The 22,466-nt window shown below is 45.3% G+C and overlaps 1 protein-coding gene across 1 annotated transcript in view; it reads left to right on the forward strand.

The window, feature by feature from the left end:
* Positions 1–22,466, forward strand: part of PAFAH1B1 (platelet activating factor acetylhydrolase 1b regulatory subunit 1) — a 916,257-nt gene that overhangs the window by 184,111 nt on the left and 709,680 nt on the right. The window lies entirely within an intron of this gene.

Below are 22,466 nucleotides of genomic sequence, written 5' to 3' on the forward strand. Positions count from 1 at the left end.
GCAGGGGATTATGGGTAAGGGGAGGAGCTAGGAGCTCGGATCTGATAGCTGTGAAACAAGTTGCCGGCTCTGATCCGAGATCGGATCCGATACCCAAAGGTTGCAGACAAATGAAGTTTCCTACTCAGATGGAACATTATGGTGAGTACATAACTTATTTCTTACTCCTCTGTCAAGTTGGGAAAGGGGTATCCAATGATGTTCTTCGTGTTTCACTGTTGCAGTCATCACATTTGGATTATCTGCTTGCCAGTACCCCTCACTGAGCCTGATTATCAAAGTCTTGGGTCCTGCATCTGTTGCTGTCTCGTCTTCCATGACGTCAGGTAGTCTGGTATAAAGCATGCAGCCGACACCATTACATCAGTCTTTTTTGCCGTGCAGTGCCCGAAACAGAAGCAGTTCACAAATGCCGGTCAGTGACTGCTAACATTTTCGATTTCGAGTTTCAGAACCGAAGTCTTCAACTAAGCACCCCTGTTGGGCAACCTTTTTCTTGCTCTAAACCGATGTCAGTAAAAGTTAATTGTATTTCTTGTGAAAAGTAAATAACTCATAAAGATTTTCTTTTGTACTGCATTCCTTGCTTAGGCCCAGACCACGACGTACCTCACTGTCGGTTTTGTGCCTTATTCAAACCTCTAAGTTATTCGTCATCAGTACTCATTTCAATTATCCAGAAATGGCTTTGGTAAGCCACCCGTTTACCGACATTCTGAAAAAACGCAAAGATAATGACAGAGACAGACCGCATAGGTCCAAAGCTGCTGACGGCGCTTCTCATAAGCTAATCGCCAGTTCGCCAGTACTCAGTGAGGCTCTTTCGCAGCCCCTGTTACCCGCTACTTCAGATTCGCAGGCCTTTACTGAAACCCATTCGGAGTCCGGTATGCCGCGAGATGCTTCTTCGACTCTGGAGCCTGCGGATGTCCCTACGTTGGATGGGTCCGGAGCCGCTATGCAGTCACAGGCTTTTGAGGGTGTATTCATGCCTACTGACTTGCATACTAAACTGACGCCATCTTCTTCTTCAAGGCCTAAAACCCGATCCATGCCTAGAAAACTGATGCCCAGACCGCATGGTCAGGCCCCTATGCCTAAAAAAACAAGTGATAAGACTTGCCGAAGACCTTATTACTCTAATCAGGGGAAGCCACCCTTCCCCCTCTAAGAGACCTAGGACTGATTTTCCTTCTGATTCTTCTGATCAGGACTCTGAAATTTCTGTTTCCTCTGATGACCAGGATTTACCCTTAACCTACCTAGGAGGATTCTGATGCAGAGGCCTCCATTCCCTCTGCTTCCCCTCCAGAGGATTTCTCTTTTGGTGAAACCTTGCATACGGAGCATTTTTGCTGGGAAAAGCCAGGATTACTCTGACTCCAAAAAGAGGCTTAGGGATTTCTTACTCCTGCCTCAACACAGGCCTTTAGCTATCCCTCCTCTACTGGACATTGTTGATGATGCCTTCTCGAAATCTAGCCTGACCCCTGACTCTCTACCTCCTGCTCCCAGAAAACCTGATAGGTATTACAGGGTTCCTGACTCTCACAAATTCCTCTTTAAAAATCCTACTGCGGATCCCGAGACCATTTTACAGGGACCCAAGGGCATTAAGGCTGCTTCTGCCAAAAATCCTACCCCCTCTGATAGAGATTCCAGGGTGCTGGATAGATGGGGTAAGAAGGTATGCACTTCTGCAACCTTGCCCATTAGGGCCTTAAACTGTCAGTTTCATATGTTAAAGTATCAGCAGCATATTATTGAATTGCTTATTTATTTATTTATTTAACATTTGTTGACTGGGATAGTCCAACTAGGCTACCCAGAGCCTATTTTCAGTGGAGGCCTGGGGAGAAACACTCCAGTCGCATGTGTTTAGAATGCTTAAACAGAAAATTATATTGATTCCTGACTGTGCTGAAAATAAAGATTTACAGGATTTAATCCATTCTGCTGAAGAAATTGGAAAACATACTTTGCAATGTGGTTTTGATTCATTAGAGGCATTTTGCAGGGCTGCTGTCACTGGGTCTGTACTTAGAAGGCATGCTTGGCTTAAGGAGCAATCTTTGCCAGATCATGTTAAAGCTAAACTGCTGGATGCTCTCTTAAACCAAGACCGCCTGTTTGGCATCAAAGCAGAAGTAGTACTTAAAAAGATGGAGGAAAAAGCTAAATCTATGCAAACTGTTAAAGATTTCCTGCAAGTACAGCCTCCCAGATTTAGTAGGCATTGGCCCTCTAAGAATTGGTCCTTTCTTGCCTCTTCCAGGCCTTCTCAGTCCAAACCAAGAACCAGCAGAGCACCCAGGCAGGCTTCAGTCCCAAGGTACTCACAGGACTAAGCAGTGGGGGGCTCCCACTTACAAAGCAGGGAGTAGTAAGACTCCCCCTTATGGTAAACTGTCTCAGTGACTTAACTTTAAACTTCCAAGCCCTGCACAACTGACCATTCCTTTAGGGGGAAAGATTGCCCTGCAGGCAAAAAATTGGGACCTCATTATGCAGGACAAATGGGTTTTAAATATAGTTTCTTAAGGATACAGATTCCACTTCCACTCCTTACCATCCCCAAGCGGTTGGCCAGATCTACCCCCAAATCAGTGGTCAGAGGCGCAAAAGCAAGTTCTCTCTCTCTTATGCATCAGGTCTATTCATCCTGTCCCAGAAGAAGAATGGGGACAAGGTTTCTACTCAAGACTTTTCCTGGTACCCAGAAAAGACAATTCTGGTGTCCTATCCTGAACCTGTCTATCCTAAATTCAAAATGCTAACTCTTCATCAGCTGCTTCCTATGCTAGACAAGGATGCCTGGTTGGCAACACTGGATTTAAAGGAAGCCTACCTGCACATCCCACTAAGAGAATCTTGCAGAAGATACCTACGCTTCAAAGCAGGCTACATGCACCATCAGTTCTCTGCACTGCCCTTTGGCTTATCTACTACGCCCAGGGTATTCACAAAGTGCCTACCTCCAGTCATTGCATTTTGCAGACAAAGAAATATTCAAATATACCCATACCTGGACAATTGTCTAATTCAGGCAGAAAGCCAGGACACACTATTAAATCATCGGGCATTCATAAAGAAATTGATAGCTTCTCTGGGGTACACCATAAACGAAAAGAAATCACATCTTGTACCTTGCCAACAAATTGTATTCCTGGGAGCAAGCTTGAATACAACTTCCCAGGTGGCCTACCTCACATCAGAGAAACAAGTTCATTTGACAGCCTACTTCAAACTACTGGCTACAAAGACCCAGCTATCTGTAAGGAAAATACTGCAAGCCCTGGGGTTCATGGCCTCCTGCTTTCTACTAATTCCATATGCAAGACTGCATATGAGGAAACTACAATGGTATCTAAAAACCCTATGGTGCCAACTTTCTCAGGATCTAGAATCAATGATTCCTATCATACCTTGTCTACAGATAGAGTTCCTTTGGTGGGCATAGGCCTGCCACCTAAACAAGGGACTGCCATTCACTCTACCCCCTGCCACCCAAACCCTAACAGATGCATCAGACTATGCATGGGGAGCTCACTTGTCAGGGAAGTGCATTCAGGACAAATGGAACCCAAGTCAAATGCACCTGCATATCAGTCAAAAAGAAATGTTAGCTGCACAGAATGCTCTGACAGCCTTCAATCATCACATTCTTCCAGGACAATTATTGGTAAAGGACAACACCACTGTTATGTGGTACATAAGCAGGGGGGAACCCACTCATAACATCTCTGCAGACTAGCCATGGCTCTGTGGAACACAGCCTTGAGCTGCCAAGTGCACCTACAGGCTCAATTCCTGCCAGGAAAGCTAAATACATTGGCAGATGACCTAAGCAGAAATCTCATGGACCCACACAAGTGGAAACTGGAACCAAAGATATTCAACATGTTGAGAAACAAGTGGGGGAGCCCAGAGATGGACCTGTTTGCCTCCCAGAACTACCAGTTGGACAAATTCTGCACAAGGACTCCTCACAAACAAGCTTGGAAAGTGGATGCCCTGTCCGTCCCCTGGAAAAAAACTATCAGTTTATGCCTTCCCCCTCTGCTTCTCCTCTCCAAGGCACTACTAAAGATCAAACAGGACAAACCAAGGAACAGTACTGATTGCACCAGACTGGCCACGCCAACACTGGTAACCCCTCTTGCGCAGCGTCACTGCTGGCATCTTCTTCAGACCCCTGCCCAGCTGTCTCAGCAGGAGGGCCAGATTCTGTGCCCACAACTTCAAACCCTGAACCTGACAGCCTGGCTAATTACCTGATCTCTCAGTTACCATCCCTCAGTGAGCAAGTGATGGATGTCATTCTGGAGGTAAGGAGGCCTAGTACTAGAAAATCCTATGCTGAAAAAGGAAAAGATTCTGTTCCTGGAGCCAAACTCCGGGGATGGGCACAGCAGCTCCCAATTTACCTCAGATTCTTCAGTACTTAACTGAGATGCTGCACAAGGGCCTTTCCTTTTCCTCCATCAAAATTCTTGCCTCAGCCATTTCAGCCTATTACAATACAGAACCACCCTTCTCTCATCCACTGCTGAAGCAATTCCTCAGTGGGGCCAAAAACTTAAGACCACCCAGGAGAGCCCCTACTCCAGCCTGGGACCTTAACTTTGTATTGGAAAAGCTCACTCTACCTCCCTTTGAGCCAGCTGCAAATGCAGAGTTGAAATTCCTTTCTTGGAAAACAGCCTTCCTTCTAGCCATCACTTCAGCAAGAAGGGTGTCTGAATTACAGGCCCTCATGGCAGTGGAGCCTTTCATCATCTTTCATGCGGACAGGGTGTCCCTCAGGACCAATCCCTCCTTTATGCCCAAGGCGGTATACGGTGTGGCCCTTAATCAGTCCATTCATTTGCCAACCTTCTTTTCTAATCCAGAGAACAAAAGGGAACAAATACTGCACTCCTTGGACGTGCACAGACAACTTAGATTTTATTTGGACAGGACTAAACCTCTCAGTAAATCTGAACAGCTGCTGGTTGCATTTGCTGCAGGGGCAGAGGGGAAGGCCATTTCGAAGCAAACCATTTCTAAGTGGATAGGCCATTGCATTAATTTCTGCTACAAGTCCCATGGAAAACCTATCCCACAGGGGATAAGACCACATTCAACCAGGGCTGCATCTACCTCTACAGCCTTTCTCAGAGGTGTCCCTACCAGGGACATCCTAGAAGCTGCTACCTGGAGTTCTGTACATACATTCACCAAGCATTACCACTTTCCAATTTTTTCTAAATCCAGAGCTGATTTTGCCACTGCAGTCTTGCAGGGCCTTATAGCTTGCCCTAATGCTAATTACCTCCTCCCATCCTTAGCTTTGGGAATCTATCCAAGTGTGATGACTGCAACAGTGAAACAAGAAGAACATAGTAAAGTTGTGTACACTTGCCATAAATGTAGCTGTTCGAGTGTATTCACTGTTGCAGTCCTGGTTACCCTCCCTCCATCCCCCAGACTACTATTCACTATACCTCTACTCTTGTTTACTATGCTTAAAGCTTTTTGGTGTATTTGCTTTTTTTGTTGTTGATGTAACCTTGTATATAATTGCTTCCCATTATGGGGGCACCTGACATCTGGGGCAAAAAAAACTGATGTAATGGCGTCAGCTGCATGCTTTATACACCTGACTACCTGACATCATTGAAGATGAGACAGCAACTGATGCAGTACCCAAGACTTTTATAATCAGGCCGACTGAGGGCTACTGCAAGCAGATAACCCAAGTGTGATGACTGCGACAGTTAATACACTCTAACATCTATATTTGTGGTAAGTGTACACAACTGTACTTCAGTCTTTCCCCATGGTTGTTTGAATGTGTATCTTTTGTTTACAAAGAAAGGGGGGTTATCACTGCCTACACACCCAAAATACCATTCTACTAGATCTGTAGCCATGACAGCCTTCTTTTCCAGAGTACGTCTTGATATCTGTACAGCTGCTACCTAGTCCAAAGTCCATACTTTCATTTTACATTATACATTGGACATGCAATCCAGATCAAAAGTCTTTTTTTTTGGTTCGGCTGTGCAAAAGAATGTCATTCCACAAGACCACCCAGGTGTTAGTATGGCGGGGGACTCTGTCCCGTACTTTGAAGAATGGATGAAAAAAACATCACATATGAAAGTTATGTACTCACCTCAACAGTAGATCTATGTTTACTATTTCCATCCTTCCTCAACTTCCCATCCTCCTTGCTTCAACGTATTTTATGGTATTTGGCATTATAATTCTTGCTCTGGATAACTTAGTCTCAACTTTTAAAGGTTCATTGTCAAGACCAAGCGTATCAGCTGATTTCTTATTTCTATCTTAGACACTGCATATGTGCCTTTTTTTTCTTGTAGTAGACTTTGTCTCTGGTATGTGGGTCAACAAAGGGGAATTATGGAAAAGTGGAGGAGCCTGAGCACTGGAGCCAAAGTTTGAAAGTGGCCAAAGCCAGATAAGAATGCCCTTACTTTGAGAAAGGAAGGAAACAGACAATACAGATTTGTTATTATGGTGAATACATAACTTTGATTTTTTTTGTGACTTTCAGACAATTGGTTGATGATGTAACTCAACGTGTACAGTACTAATTCTTGGGATGTTCATGTTTCACTGTTGCAGTCATTACTCTTGGGTTATCCTGCTGGCAGGCTACCCGCAGTCGGCCTGAATTCCAAAGTCTTGGTCTGGCATCAGTTGCTGTTGCCTCTTCCCTGATGTCAGTGCGCCAGGGGTATAAAAGATGCAGATGGCGCCATTTTCTTCTGTCTTTCTTGCTGCGTGGTGCCCGAAGCAGAAGCAGTTTGCAACTGCCGGTAGGCCGACTCCTGAGATTTCCGTGTTCGAATTTCAGATCCGAAGTCTTCATTTAAAGCTAAGTACCCCGTTGGGGAAACTTTTTTCTTGCTCCAGACCGATGTCAGAAAAAGTTAATTGTATTTCTTGTGGGAAGCAAAAGGACTTCCATTCTTATTGTATTCCTTGCCTAGGCCCTGATCACGACGTAGCTAATTGCAGATTTTGTGCTAGATTTAACCAACGCACTATTAAGCGTCGGAACGATTTTGCATTTCATTACTTTGGCCGAAGATTTAATTATACGATGTAGTCGGATAGCTATACGACTACCGCAATTCACAAGAAATGCAGGGAAAAGGACAGGCATCAGAGGTCCAAAACTGACAAGGCTTCTTCTAAGCCAGTCGCCGGTTCTCAGTGAGGCGCTTTCGCAGCCCCTGACGCCTGCTACCTCAGAGCCGCAGGCCGCTTCCGACTCCTACGTGGAGCAGACTAGGCCTCTGGAAACTCAAGGTATTGGACACTTGGAAAATATTCTCTCAGATGGGTCCGGAGCCGATGAGCAGGCATCTGCTTCTGACGGTGTTTTCAGGCCTACACAGTTATATATAAAACCGACTACAGCTTCAATGCAAAGACTAAAGCACCACTAAAGACAAAGAAACAAGTGCAGCAAGCCCATGGACAGGCCTCCATGCCTAAAAAACAGATGCTCAAAATGGCCGAAGACCTAATTACTTTGATCAGGGGTTCCCATCCCCCTCCTGAGAAGAGGCCTAGGCAAGAGACAATATGAATCTTCAGATCAGGTTTCCATTTCCTCTGACTCCTCTTCTGACCAAGAATACTCTCTCCCTCCCTATGAGGATTCTGATGCTGAAGAATCTATCCCTACAGCCTCCCCTCCTGAGGATTATTCTTTTGGGGAAACTTTCCTGTATACCATGAGGGAGCACGTCCACTGGGAGAGCCAAGACTACTCAATCTAAGAAAAGGCTTAGAGATTTTCTTTTACTACCTCAGTACAGGCCTCTTGCTATCTCTCCTGTTTTAGACATTGTAGATGATGTATTTTCAGAGTCCGGCCTGTCCCCTGACTCTCTACCCCCTGCAGCTGTTAAGCCAGACAGATACTACAGGGTTCCAGATTCACATAAATTTCTTTATAAAAACCCTGCTGCTGACCCAGAAACTATTTCTCAAGGTCCCAAAGGGGTCAAGGCTTCCACTGCAAAAAAAAACTATCCCATCTGATAGGGATTCAAGGGCACTGGACAGATGGGGTAAAAAGGTTTACACTTCTGCTACCTTGGCTGTGAGGGCCTTAAATTGTCAATTTCATATGCTTAAATATCAGCAATACTTATTGTCAATGCTTAAACAGAAAATGTTAAATTCTGAATGTGCAGAAAACAAGGAAATGCAGGATTTATTGCATGCATCTGAACAAGTGGGAAAGCATACTTTGCAATGTGGTTTTGATTCTCTGGCGGCCTCTTGCAGGGCCACTGTTACGGTTCTGTCATTAGGCGACATGCTTGGTTAAAGGAACAGAATCTGCCTGATCATGTTAAAGCAAAATTATTAGATGCTCCATTACAGCATGATACTTTGTTTGGTGTTAAAGCAGAAGAGGTGTTGAAGAAAACGGATGACAGAGCAAAATCTATGCAGACAGTTAAGGATTTCTTACAGGTGCAGCCACCCAGATTTAGCAGGAACTGGCCTACAAATAATTGGTCCTTTTCAGTGTCAGATAGGCCACAAAGAGGCAGATACAGATGTCCCAGAGGTAGATCCCAGCCATAAGGCTCATACAGGCCTAAACAATGGGGAGCTTTTACCTCCAAAAGCGGAGAAGACAAATCACAGCCATACAGGAAACAGTCCCAATGACTTTCGTCTGCCAGAACCAAGCACTTATCTTTGGGCAGCCCCCTTAGGGGGAAAACTAGCACTTGCCTACCTTTTATCCAAACCCACAGAACAAGGGTGAGAGACTTCTGCAATCTTTGGGCATACACAGACAGCTACTCTTCTACTTGGACAGAACTAAAGCTTTCAGAAAGACTGAGCAACATTTAGTGGCATATGCTGCAGGATCACAAGGAAAGGCTATCTCAAAACAGACTATTTCAAAATGGATAGGCCATTGCATTAGTTTCTGCTACTCACAGCATGGCAAATCAGTGCCTAAGGGCATTAGGCCACATTCAGCCAGAGCTGCAGCCACTTCAGCAGCCTTCCTCAGAGGAGTACCAACCAAAGACGTCTTAGAGGCTGCAGCTTGGAGTTCAGTGCACACTTTTACAAAGCACTACCACTTACCTCTCTACTCTAAATCGAGAGCAGGCTTTGCCACTGCAGTTCTGCAGGGCCTCATAGCCTCTCCTAATCCTATTTAGCCCAGCCACCCATCCTCAGCTTTGGGATTCAACCCAAGAGTAATGACTGCAACAGTGAAATATGATGAACATAGTACAGTTGTGTACCTATCATAAATGTAGATGTTCGAGTGTATTCACTGTTGCAGTCTAGGTTACCCTCCCACCATCCCCCTTTCTTTTGCTGGGCCTTATCTGTACTTCTCTATTCTACACAACCTATGTGGTGTATTTACTTGTAGAGGAAGGAAATGTTTACTTTAGTGCATGCATGTTTATTGGCATAATTTATTTAGCCTACCCTTTTGGGGGCACCTGACATCTGGGGCAAGAAAAACTGAAGAAAATGATGTCTGCTGCATCTTTTATACCCCTGGCGCACTGACGTTGAGGAAGAGGCGACAGCAACCGACGCCAGATCAAGACTTTGGAATTCAAGCCGAATGTGGGTAGCCTGCCAGCAGGATAACCCAAGAGTAATGACTGCAACAGTGAATACACTCAAATATCTACATTTATGGTAGGTACACAACTGTACTATTTACTGCCTGCAGTAGTATAAACCTGGCTAAAATGCCAGAGATCTCATTTTCCCCCACGTCCCAACAGACATCCTCCGTTTTAGATGTCAGGACATCTGTGGTAAAGTGGGTATTTGACTGGCATCCTCATCAGTTATTTCTTGCTGCAGTTATCTGATGAATGTCTTCTATGAGTCATCAGGCTTTTGGATTGGCCTGAAGCTAAAGTTCTTATTTGTTGCTGTTTGTCAGAGAAACAGTTGCTTTAAATGTGGGAAACTAATACCACTTCAGGACTTTAATGCTTTGTCTAACCTGCCTAGATCCTACAAAACACAGAGCAGAGTTTTTAGAGGTTATTGCAGCAAAGATCCCATAGTTGGATTATGTGTGCTGTGTAATCCACTGGTCCCCCATCTCAACTTGTTGAATAAAAGGAAGGAGAAGCATCTGACAGTCTCCCTAAATTCAGATTATTTGAAGCTGGTGAGGAGCCTTCGTAGCCCCCCATACCTGACTAATAATGCAACTGAGTCCTGTTTGACACCTTGGACAGCTGCCATACCATCATCCTTGACAAGTGTAAGCTCAAGCTGAAACCATATTGCCATTAGTTGGGTCCAGAGCTATTAGCTTCTGGAGTGCAAGTGTTAGTTACCAAGGGAGAGGGTAGCATCTTCTGCATTATACTTTGAGAAGAGGTCAAACAGGACCAGATTCCACTCTCTCTCGACCCCCAAAGTGAAGCCCAACCCATATAAGCTGAAATATCCAGCTGTCTGTTTGCCCCATTCTTTGCTGTCAGGGTCTCAAAACCTCTTATACCAAGGTATTCTTGTAAAAAAATTTTTGACTGACTTTGGATTTCTTTTATCCAGCCAGCCACCTCCTGAGAAAGATCCTGCCCTTTGAGTCCCCTGTGCTAAAGGGAAAAGGGACACTGCTCTACCTCAAGTGACTCTCCTATGTCAGAATCGGGAGAATCAGAACTAGTGCATATAGTCCGGCTGTCTCATACCTCCTTCATTGATTCAGAATCTGAAAACACCTTGATGTTCTTCTTGTTTCACTGTTGCAGTCATTACATTTGGGTAATCTGCTGGCAGGTTGCCCTCAGTCGGCCTGAATTCCAAAGTCTTGGGTCCTGCGTCAGTTGCTGTCTCCTCTTCCATGACGTCAGGTCATCAGGGGTATAAAACATGCAGCCGACGCCATTTTCTTTAGTCTTTCTTGCCGCACGGTGCCCGAAGCAGAAGCATTTCGCAAGTGCCGGTCTGCCGACTACTGAAATATTCGTGTTTGAGTTTCAGAACCGAAGTCTTCACTAAAGCTAAGTACCCAGTTGACAAAACTTTTTTCTTGCCTTTTACCGATGTCAGAAAAAGTTAATAATTGCATTACTTGTGGGAAGCAAATACCTCATAAGAATTTCCATTTATACTGTGTTCCTTGCCTAGGCCCTGATCACAACGCACTATTAAGTGTCGGTATATTTTTGCATTGAAGTATTTTGGAAAAAGATTTAACTACCCAGAGATGTCGTCTGATAGCAATCCAACTACCGGAGTACATAAAAAGCACAAAGAAAAGGACAGAGAAAGGCAGTCGAGATCCAAAACCGACGAAGCTTCTCCTAAGCCAGTCGCCGGTTCGCCGGTACTCAGTGAGGCACTTTTGCAGCCCCTGATACCCGCTACCTTCGAGTTGCAGGCCTCTACAGACACCCATGGGGAGTCCGGCATGCCGCAAGATACTCAAGGCATTGGACCAACGGATGTATCTCCCTCGGATGGGTCTCGAGCTGCTGAGCAGGCACCGGCGTCTGAGGGTGTATTCAGACCTCAACATTTTTATAGCAAACCGACGAAAGCTGCAAAACCAAAGGCAAAGACACCTTCTAAAACTAAAAACAAACTACGCCTGAGCCACGTGCACAGGCCTCTATGCCTAAAAAACAGATGATCAAAATGGCTGAAGACCTTATTACCTTGATCAGGGGTACCCATCCCTCTCCAGTTAAGAGGCCTAGGCAAGATACTGACTATGAATCTTCAGATCAGGTTTCTATTTCTTCTGATTCCTCTTCTGATCAGGAATTGTCTTTACCTCCCTATGAAGATTCGGATGCTGAGGAGTCTATTCCATCTGCATCTCCTCCTGAGGATTATTCATTTGGAGAAACCTTGCATACTTTGAGGGAGCATTTTCACTGGGAAAGTCAAGACTTCTCAGAATCAAAAAAGAGGCTCAGGGATTTCCCCCTTCTCCCTCAGCACAAGCCTTTAGCCATTCCCCCTGTGTTAGACATTTTGGATGATGTTTTTTCAGAGTCAAGCCTGACCCCTGACTCTCTACCTCCGGCTCCCAGTAAGCCTGACAGGTATTACAGGGTCCCTGACTCTCATAAATTTTTATTTAGAAACCCTGCTGCTGATCCTGTAACTATTTCACAGGGTCCAAAGGGAGTTAAGGCCTCAACAGCAAAAAAACCCTACCCCCTCCGACAGAGATTCAAGGGCGCTGGACAGATGGGGAAAAAAGGTTTATACATCTGCAACCTTGGCAATTGGGGCCTTAAACTGCCAACTTCATATGTTTAAGTACCAACAACATGTTATGGGATTGCTGAAACAGAAAATGATGTTTTCAGAATGTGCAGAAAATAAGGAATTGCAGGAATTATTGCATGCAGCTGAACAGGTTGGTTTTGATTCTTTAGAGGCCTCCTGCAGGGCCGCAGTTACTGGATCTGTGATTAGGAGGCATGCCTAGTTAAAGGAACAAAATTTACCTGATCATGTTAAAGCTAAATTACTAGATGCACCTTTACAGCATGATTCTCTGTTTGGTATTAAGGCAGAAGAGGTTTTAAAGAAAATGGAAGACAAAGCTAAGTCTGCACAAACTGTTAACGATTTCTTACAAGTGCAGCCACCTAGGTTCAGTAGACACTGGCCTACAAAAAAACTGGTCCTTTCCTGTGTCGGACAGAGCTCAAAGGGGAAAATCCAGATGCCCTAAGGGTTCCAGGTATCAGGCTCCTGGTATTGGGCTCAAGACTCATACAGGTCAAAGCAATGGGGTGCATCCACCTCCAAATCTTGAGGGGATAAAAGCGCCAACCTACAGAAAGCAATCCCAATGACTTCCCTCTGCCTACACCAAGCACTTATCTTTTGGCAGCACCCATAGGGGGGAAATTAGCACTTTTAGCTCAAAAGTGGCAGTTAATAACCCAGGACAAGTGGGTATTGAACATCGTATCACAGGGATACAGATTCCATTTCCGCACTCTGCCAATGACAAACGGTTGGCCAGACCTGCCAAAAAAAAAAAAAAAAATGGGCAGAGGCACAGAAACAGGTTACGTCCCTCATGGATATGGGGGCCATTCAGACAGTATCAGAACAGGAAAAAGGACAAGGTTTTTACTCAACTGTTCTTGGTACCCAGAAAGGACCAGGCCTGGCGGCCAATACTGGATTTATCGATTTTGAACACATACCTGGACATTCCAAAATTCAAAATACCCACTTTGCAGCAGCTTCTGCCCATGCTGGGCAAGAATGCTTGGCTGGTGACTTTAGACTTAAGAGGCATACCTTCATGTCCCAGTAAGACAGTCGTGCAGAAGATACCTTAGATTCAAGGCTGGCTTACTGCATTACCAATTCTCTGCACTGCCCTTTGGCTTAAATACTGCACCAAGGGTCTTTACAAAGTGCCTGACACCAATAATTGCATTTTGCAGACAAAGTAGTTTTCAGATATATCCTTACTTAGACGACTGTCTCATTCAAGCAGAGAACAAGGACTCCCTTCTTCGACACCTGACGTTTGTGAAAAGGCTTCTAGCATACCTAGGGTACGCAATAAACGAAAAGAAATCACAACTGGTACCCTCTCAAAAAAAGATAACATTCCTGGGTGCAAGCTTGCATACAACTGCCAAGATGGCTCATCTCACGCCAGACAAACAAAGGCAACTGACTACTTACTTCAAACTGATGGCAGCAAAAAGCCAGTCTTCTGCAAGACAAATTCTGCAGGCTCTGGGCTTCTTGGCATCCTGCATCCCACTAATTCCATATGCAAGACTGCATATGAGGAAACTTCAATGGTACCTAAAAAGTTTATGGAGTCAACATTCACACAGCCTGGAAACAATGATTCCCCTCATCCCCTGCCTGCAACAGGAGTTTCTGTGGTGGACAAAGGCCTGTCACCAAAACATGGGACGACCCTTCACTCTACCCCCTGCCAGCCAAACCTTAACAACAGACGCATCAGATTATGCTTGGGGGGCCCACATGGCCGGAAGATGCATTCAGGGCATATGGGCACCAAATCAAATGCATCTACATATCAACCAGAAAGAGATGCTAGCTGTTCAAAATGCCTTAATAGCCTTCAAGGACTTACTTCATCCAGGACAACTACTGATAGACGGACAACACCACAGTCATGTGGTATATAAACAAGCAAGGTGGCACACACTCATACCCCCTTTGCATATTAGCCATGGCACTCTGGGACACAGCTTTGACCTACCAAATAAATCTTCAAGCTCAATTCCCACCAGGAAAACAGAATACTCTGGCAGACTATTTAAGCAGAAACCTGGTGGATCCTCACGAGTGAAAACTAAATCCACAAGTATTCAGCATGATGACAGAGAAATGGGGAAACCCAGACATAGATCTATTTGCCTCTCCTCAAAATTTTCAGTTGAAAAGATTTGCACAAGGACTTATCACAGCCAAGCATGGAAAGTGGATGCCCTATCCTTCAGTTGGAAAAACCTGTCAGTTTACGCCTTCCCTCCTCTGCCTCTTCTACCCAAGGTCCTCTTAAAAGTCAGACGAGAAGCCAAAGATGATATTAATTGCCCCGGACTGGCCCCGCTAATACTGGTACCCAATCCTAAGGAACTTGTCTCAATACCCAGCTTGGACCTTGCCTCAAAGACCACAACTGCTGTCCCAGCAAAACAATCAGATCCTGCACAATCAACTACAGACTCTGAACTTGGCAGCATGGCTAATCATGTAATCATACGAACGACACCACTCAGTAAAGCTGTGATTGATGTCATTTTGGAAGCCAGAAGGCCTAGTACTAGAAAATCTTATGCTTTTAAGTGGGAGAAATTCTGTGCTTGGAATCGAGCACAAGGAACAGATACAGCAGAACCACATATTCCTCAGATGTTACAATATTTAACTGAGATGCTTGATAAAGGCCTATCTTTCTCATCAATCAAAATCCATGCCTCTGCCATTTCGGCTCATTACAATACAGAGCCATCTATCTTTTCTCATCCTTTACTAAAGCAGTATCTTAGAGGAGCCAAAAACCTAAGGCCTCCTAGAAGATCACAGCTACCTGCATGGGACCTCAATTATGTGTTGGAAAAGCTCACCCTGCCTCCATTTGAACCAGCTGCTACCGCTGATATAAAGTTCTTATCATGGATGACCACTCTGCTACTAGCAATTACTTCAGCAAGAAGAGTTTCAGAGCTACAGGCCCTCATGGCTGTAGAGCCTTTTCTCGTATTTTACCCAGACGGGGTGTCTGAGGACAAATCCTACTTTTATGCCTAAGGTGGTTTCTAGTGTGGCTCTTAACCAAACTGTTCATCTGCCAACTTTTTATCCAAATCCGCAGAACAAAGTGGAGAGAATTCTGCATTCCTTGGATGTACACAGACAACTAACATTCTACTTGAGCAGGACAAAAGCTCTAAGAAAAACTGAACAATTACTAGTATTATATGCTGCAGGATCAGAGGGAAAGTCTATCTCAAAGCAGACCATTTCAAAGTGGTTAAGCCACTGCATCCATTTCTGCAACTTACACCATGGTAAGCCTGTGCCCAAGAGCATTAGATCTCATTCCACCAGCGCTGCAGCAACTTCGGCATCCTTTCTCAGAGGAGTACCAACCAAAGACATTCTAGAGGCTGCTACTTGGAGTTCTGTTCACACCTTCACAAAGCATTACCATTTGCCTCTCTACTCTAAGTCCAGGGCAGGCTTTGCCACTGCAGTTCTGCAGGTCCTTATAGCCGCACCTAATGCTGTTTAGCTCCAGCCTCCCAACCGTAGCTTTGGGATTCTACCCAAATGTAATGACTGCAACAGTGAAACACGAAGAACATAGTACAGTTGTGTACACTTCCCATAAATGTAGATGTTCGAGTGTATTCACTGTTGCAGTCCAGGTTGCCCTCCCGCCCATCCCCCCTTCATTCTACTGTTTATCATTGCTACCTTTTTGGGGGCACCTGACATCGGGGCCAAGAAAAAATAACAGCTGCATATTTTATACCCCTGACGTCATGGAAGAGGAGACCGCAACTGACGCAGGACCCAAGACTTTGGAATTCAGGCCGACTGAGGGCAACCTTGCAGCAGATTACCCAAATGTAATGACTGCAACAGTGAATACACTCTAACATCTACATTTATGTTAAGTGTACACAACTGTACTTTCTCAGCCTCCTGAGGACCTATCCTTTGCGTATGCTCTTCATAGAATGAAGGAATCCTTCAGTTAAGAGGCCAAGGAGTTCTTCCAAGCCCATATCAGATATTTCTGAGCCTGCCTTTACCCAGGCCCCTGGCTTATCCCTCCATGATTCATGGTAACATCCCTGCTGCCAGACTCATTGCTACCCAGGAAGCCTGCCTCCCTCCTGGATCTGTGAGTCCTATAAGAGCATTTCTGTAAAAGCCAGATGCCCTCCAACAGTGGAGTCTGAATTCCAGTAAGGAACCTAGTGGGATTGCTTACAGGCACCCCTTTACCAAATTACAAGGAGAGTAGGGCTCTTGGCTAATTTGGTAAGAGAACTAGCACTTCAAATTCATGACCACTGGAGTTCTTAACTGATAGTTTCGCATGCTGATATACCAGGAAGCCACCCTTGAGCAGTTGAAGCATAAGGCAGCGAGAGATGCAGTATTAGAGCCTTAGAAAGGAAATTGCTGGACTTATGCAACCTCAATTCCCAGGCGAATGAGCATTCCATGAAGTGTGCTTATGATGCTATTAATTGATAATGCAGAGTAGCTGCTGTAAGGTCAGCAGTCAGGGGACAGGTCAGGCTGAGGAGCTCCCAGGCATGTTAGAGAAGTTGCTGAATGCTTCTTTGTATAAACACCACCTCTTTGAATCATCAGAGGTAAAAGGTGAATAAAAAAATGGAAGAGTAGGGGGAAGGCTACGCAACCTGTTAAATACTTTTCTTCATTCCCCTCCATTAAGGTATGGCAAGACCTATCCCAGCAAATGTTGGCCCTTCCTTCCCAAGCAGATGGAGGAAAGCCCCAGAAAAGAAGGGCAAGTTTAAAAAAAATAAATAAAGCTATTGCAGAAGCTGATCTTGGGGGGGGGGGGGTCACAAGGCCCCAGAAGGGAGCAGCTGTGACTCCACACAACATACCCCCCCCCCATTCCTCCTTCAGAAAAAAAGTAAGAGGAAGTCTTTGTCCAGTCACAATACAATGGGAAAAAAATTAAAGGCAAGTGGGTTCTGAAGGTAAGAAGATCAGGTTAGTCCACACAGTTTCTAAAGATTCCCACATTCAGTGTATTCTCCATGTGCCAAAATAAGACATCTTAATCCCACACAAGTAGAAAGTGTCTTACAGCAGAGATTAATAGAGTTGCTACCAGGAAGGAGAGATAAGGACATAATTGTATTCAAGGCTTTTTCTTGTCAAAAGAAAAGAGGGTTCTTTGAGCTCCATTCCAGATTTGTGAAGATTAAACAAATTTCTGCTAGTACCGAAGTTCAGAGTGCTGATATTGCAAAATACTTCCTTCTGTGATCCCTCTAGGAGCCTCTTATGGTAACTTTGGACTCGAAGGATACCTTACCTTCACATCCACTTACCTCCAAGGCACTTGTTAGTTCTTGTGTTTTAAGGTGGGGGGGGGGGGGGGCTGCATTTCCGGTTCTCTGCTTTGGCTTGTCCTAAAACATTTGACAACAGTAAATGCATTTTGCAGGATAAAGGATGTGCAATATTTATCCCTACCCAGACTGTCTGATTCAAACTCCCTTTGTTCAGGAGATCAGCAGAGCGATCCAAATTATTGTGGACCAATCTATTTATTTGCAGTTGGTTAACCAGGATAGTCCATCGGGCCAAAAGAACCCATTTTCAATGGAGTCCTGGGGAGAAAAGCTCCAACACAAAGATTACAGCAGTTTACAATTTAACTATTTCTGGTTCTAAGACAAAACAAAAATTACTGAGGTTACAAAAAATTCGTATTGATATGCCTATTATTAAACCTCCAGAAATCCTATCTCACTCCTGCTACTCTGGTTATTTTCTTGGGAAGAGACTTTGTATAAGAGAAGGCTTTTCTTGTACAGGAAAAAATCCTGTTCCTGTCCCAGTACTTGAACATGATTGCCAACCTGAGCAGCTTGTCTGCCAGCAAATTCCTTAGCCTTCTGGATTATATGGCTTCCTGCATTTTGATGGTTTCCCTTGCCAGAGTCTACATGATTAAATGTCAGTGGTACCTAAAGAGTCATAGGTATTAACATCTCTATTCCATGTAGCAGATGACCTTTATGCCTTGTAAGGAATGTTCCTGCAGTGAGCAGAGAATATTCAGACTGGAAACTCATCCCCAGATGCTATCTTCAGATGCATCTGGAGCCCACGTAGGGGACATTGAAGGTGCAGGGTGGTTAAGACAAAAACATAAAGGAAATGATGGCTGTGATCTTGGCCATCAAAGCATTCAGACACAGTTGGCAACAAAAAGCTCTTAGAATTTAAACAGACCACAGTTATGTGGTATATAAACAAGGCAAAACTCACTCTTTTCCTGCTGTGCAGATTAGCCATGTAGGTGCTGTACTTAAGATAGGAGTTGGGACTGATTCCAGTAGCGCAGTACATCATGGCAGACTATCTCAGCAGATTAACCTACCTGGATCCTAAAGAATAGATGTTGAAAAGTATTCTTAGACTTGTATAAATAGGGTGCACCAGGACTAGAACTTTTTTTTTCACTATGAGAAAACCAGCATTTCTGTAAATTATGCACCAGGAGTGATGGAGAGAGGGGATTTCTTCTTTCCTTTGGGCGTGTCTTTTACTAGACTTTTCCTGTCCCATCCCTAATCCCCAGAGTATTGCAGAAGATCACTGAGGAGCCAAAGATGATTTTGATAGCCCCCATTTGGCCTAGATTGTACTGATTCTTGTTTCAGCATGATTAGAGAGATCCCTGTTTTCTGCTACTGCAGCCTGTGGACCTTCGGTCTCAGACAAAGGATCCATGATATTACCCTGTCCTGAAGACATTCAATCTGACTGACTTTGATAAGCTAGTGATCATCTGTTCCATGCCTGTTTTCATTCGATGGGTTTACACATTCTGAAGGAGACAAGAAAATTTTACGTAGCTAAGAGGAGGAGGATTTTGTTTATTAACTTTTGAAAGTAGCCCCCTCCCCAGTGTTTTATTATTTAGTACAGTGATGTATTGTTTGAATTTTTATATTTATAGTTAATTTACTTGTATGTGGGCATGTATTGCTGATGTACCTGTGATGCATCTTTGAAGGCATATTTTGTGCGTAAATCACAACTTGCAGCATTTTTCTAATATTGGAACATTATTTTGATTATACAGTGATTTCACTTATCTTTGGAAATGTTATGGTCTGGTTGAGAAAAGTGTACTAGATGTAAGATATGTAGAGCACAAACTTTACTTTAATTTCTGTGCTTTTAATTAACCATCCTTTCAGAGGAAAGTGGAACAGTGTTAAGATTCTTTAATATGCAGTTACATTGCACATTATTCTTGGGGACATATATGTATATTTGATTTTTGTGAGACAGATCCTTCGTTTCTTTAGGTGCTGCAAAAGATCTGCATGGAAGATGTCCTTCAAGGATGCATCTGCAGTCCTTACATATGGGTTGTCCTGCCTCAGGCAGCCCCTCGGTCGGCCGGATTCCAAAGTCTGGGTCCGGCTGATGTCACCTCCATCCCGACGTCAGAGCGCCTGGGATATAAAAGCGTCAGCCGACGCCATCTTCCTCAGTCTTTCTTGCCACGCAGTGCCCGAAGCAGAAGCAGTTCGCAAGTGCCGGTCGGCCAGCTCCTGAGATTTCAGCTAACCGAAGACTTCAAAAAGCTAAGTACTCCGTTGGGGACTCTCTCTTGCCTCAGCCGATGTCAGATCAAACGGTTAAAGTTAATAAATGTTAAGTTGTCAATCTCGCCTTCATTCTTGCTTGATGGGTTCGGAGCCGATCCCTCGGCTCCGACTCGGCACTTGCTAAGCTCGAGAGTCACTTTTACCAGCTCGAGGCAGCCCCATATCCCATGATGCAAGGCGGTAAGTACCCAGATCTCGTTTGCCGCTTCGCTTATGAGGTCCTCCTTTTACCTGCTCCTGGTAAGTGATTCACTTTACTAATATTCAAGCCCCTTTTTGTTAAAAAAACTCTTTATTATTAGTTATAAGTTAATTTTTTAGTTTTCCTGACAGAAAATCCCTGTCTCCTTTAATATTTTTTAGTCAAACTTTACCCATCCCATCCCCTCCCTGTTAGGGTGTGTGTGTGTTTATTTTTAGGAATACCTTTTGGTATTTTCTTTAATTTAAGTTTTTTGACTGGTGTGTGTGTGTGTTTTAAGCACCATGTCAAAGGAGAGGGTCTCAGGTTTTAAGAAGTGTGACTCGTGCTGTCAGAAGATGTCTCTGACAGACGGTCACACTTCTTGCCTGTATTGCCTGGGGCCTCTTCACCTGCAGGACTCCTGTGCTATTTGTCATTCCTTCAGCCAGAGAGTCCTGCAGGAAAGACGCAATAAACTGATTCTTAGGGGTCTTAAGCCGGAGGGCTCTCCGGCTAAGTCGGCTCCGTCAAAATCAGTTAAATCTTCCAAGGCCCAGGCTTCTGTGTCTAAGCCTGCGGCTCGGCCCGACTTCGTTCAGTCGAGATCGGCTCGGCTGAAGCCGATTCTGGCTTAACAAAGCCTTTGGCACCGATGGCTATCGGTGCCGAATCTGTATCGACCACTTCGGTGTCGGCTCTGATCGGTTCCGACACCCATGTGGCACAGGCATCGGTGTCGGCTCCGATCGGCTCCGACACCGTTACTTTGGTGGCTGTATCGGCTCCGGCTGGAGCCGATACATCGAGGTTTCCTGTCGGCTCCGAGGTCGGCTCCGACAGGATCTATGGTATCGGCTCCGATGGGTCATTCCAGGAAGAGGTCGAGGTCTCCTTCCTTGGAGCCGATACTTTCGGCTCCGGCTTCACCTCTTCTGTCGGAACGGAGCCATCGGAGCCAATCTTCAAGGTCATCCAGATTGTCAGATCATGACCTAGAGTGAGTGGTCAGTAGATTACTTAAGTCACAGGTACTGGCCCAAATGTTACATAGTCCGTCTCAACAGACGACTGTTGGTCCACACCCCGTTACAGTTCCTCCTTCAACTCTACCCCAGAGCTTGGAGTTGGAGTCTTCGGGAATGGTTACTGCTACGGCTGGAGGACGGATACCCCCTTCTGTTCCTTCAGCCTCTACTCTTATCTCCTCTTCGAGACCTTCCTTAGAGGGATTCGGTGGTCGGGCTTCCATGGTCTCCTCCGAGGGGTGAGTGGCATCGGACCCTTGTCCGAGCCCGCTCTTCCCCTTGGAGCCTCGGCCTTGGTGAGCTCGGCTCCGACATCTGCCTCGGAGACTTCCCTTCGGTGGTCCCTGGAGTGCCTAGCGCTTCGAGGCGGGTTCTCTCGGACCTGCCTGGGAGGGGAGCATTCGAGGTGATGAAGAGTGTACTGGCCACTGGTATCAGTCAGCAGTCTGTTCCCGTAGCTCCTCCCTCTATAGTACCTGTTGACATCTCTGCCACTTCTCTTGCTACAGGACCCAGAGATCCTCCGCCTCAGGTTTCCCCATTGGGAATTTCCCCTCTTCCGAGGATTCTCCTGATGTTTCGGGAGATCCTCCTAGGAAGAGGACTTGTAAGAGGAAGCATGTAGACTCCCCGAGTCTGTCACTGGATACTGACTTTGATGAGTCAGAGGGATCCCTAGATCCCCTCTGAGGATGTCTCCTTCTCAGACATCCTAGAACTCCTGAAACAGAGGGAAACTGGCCCACCAACAATCCCTCTGAGGATGAGTCAGTATACCTAGAGGCGTTTGGATCTCGGCCCTCCACCTCCTGGGTGTCTCCGCCTTCGACCCCTTATGCAGGTTATTGCACGAAGGCGTGGGCAGCTCCTGACTCTGTAGAGCCAGTCCCTAGGAGGCCTTCAAAATTTATCACTGCCCCTGTGACAAACAATTCCTTACTAAGGGTGTCCCGCTGATGCCATGGTGGTGGCTGCGGCCACCAAAAGGAACTTGCAGATCCTTCCGTGCCTGGCCCATCCTCCTAATAAGGACTCTAGGACCATGGATAGGTACGTAAGCGGATGTTTTCCTCAGCGACCTTTGCTATGCTCGCTGAATTACCTATGTCACTTCACCAGACTCCAGAGGGATATCCTTAAGGAGCTGGGTGAAGTAGTTCAGGATCCTACAGCTGCAGGGGCTCAAGAAAAATTGCTTCGCAGCTAGGAACCCTCAATTCCATTGCAAACTCCTCCATGCGGCTAATATCTTATGCTGCGGATGGAGCGAGTAGAGCCAAGCAGGTACAGGTGTGGCTCTTAGACGCCAAGCCTGGATGCGGCTATGTGATTTTATGG

Source organism: Protopterus annectens, chromosome 13.part0 (assembly GCF_019279795.1).
Source record: "Protopterus annectens isolate FY-2018-M chromosome 13.part0, PAN1.0, whole genome shotgun sequence".
Taxonomy (NCBI): Eukaryota; Metazoa; Chordata; order Ceratodontiformes; family Protopteridae; genus Protopterus; species Protopterus annectens.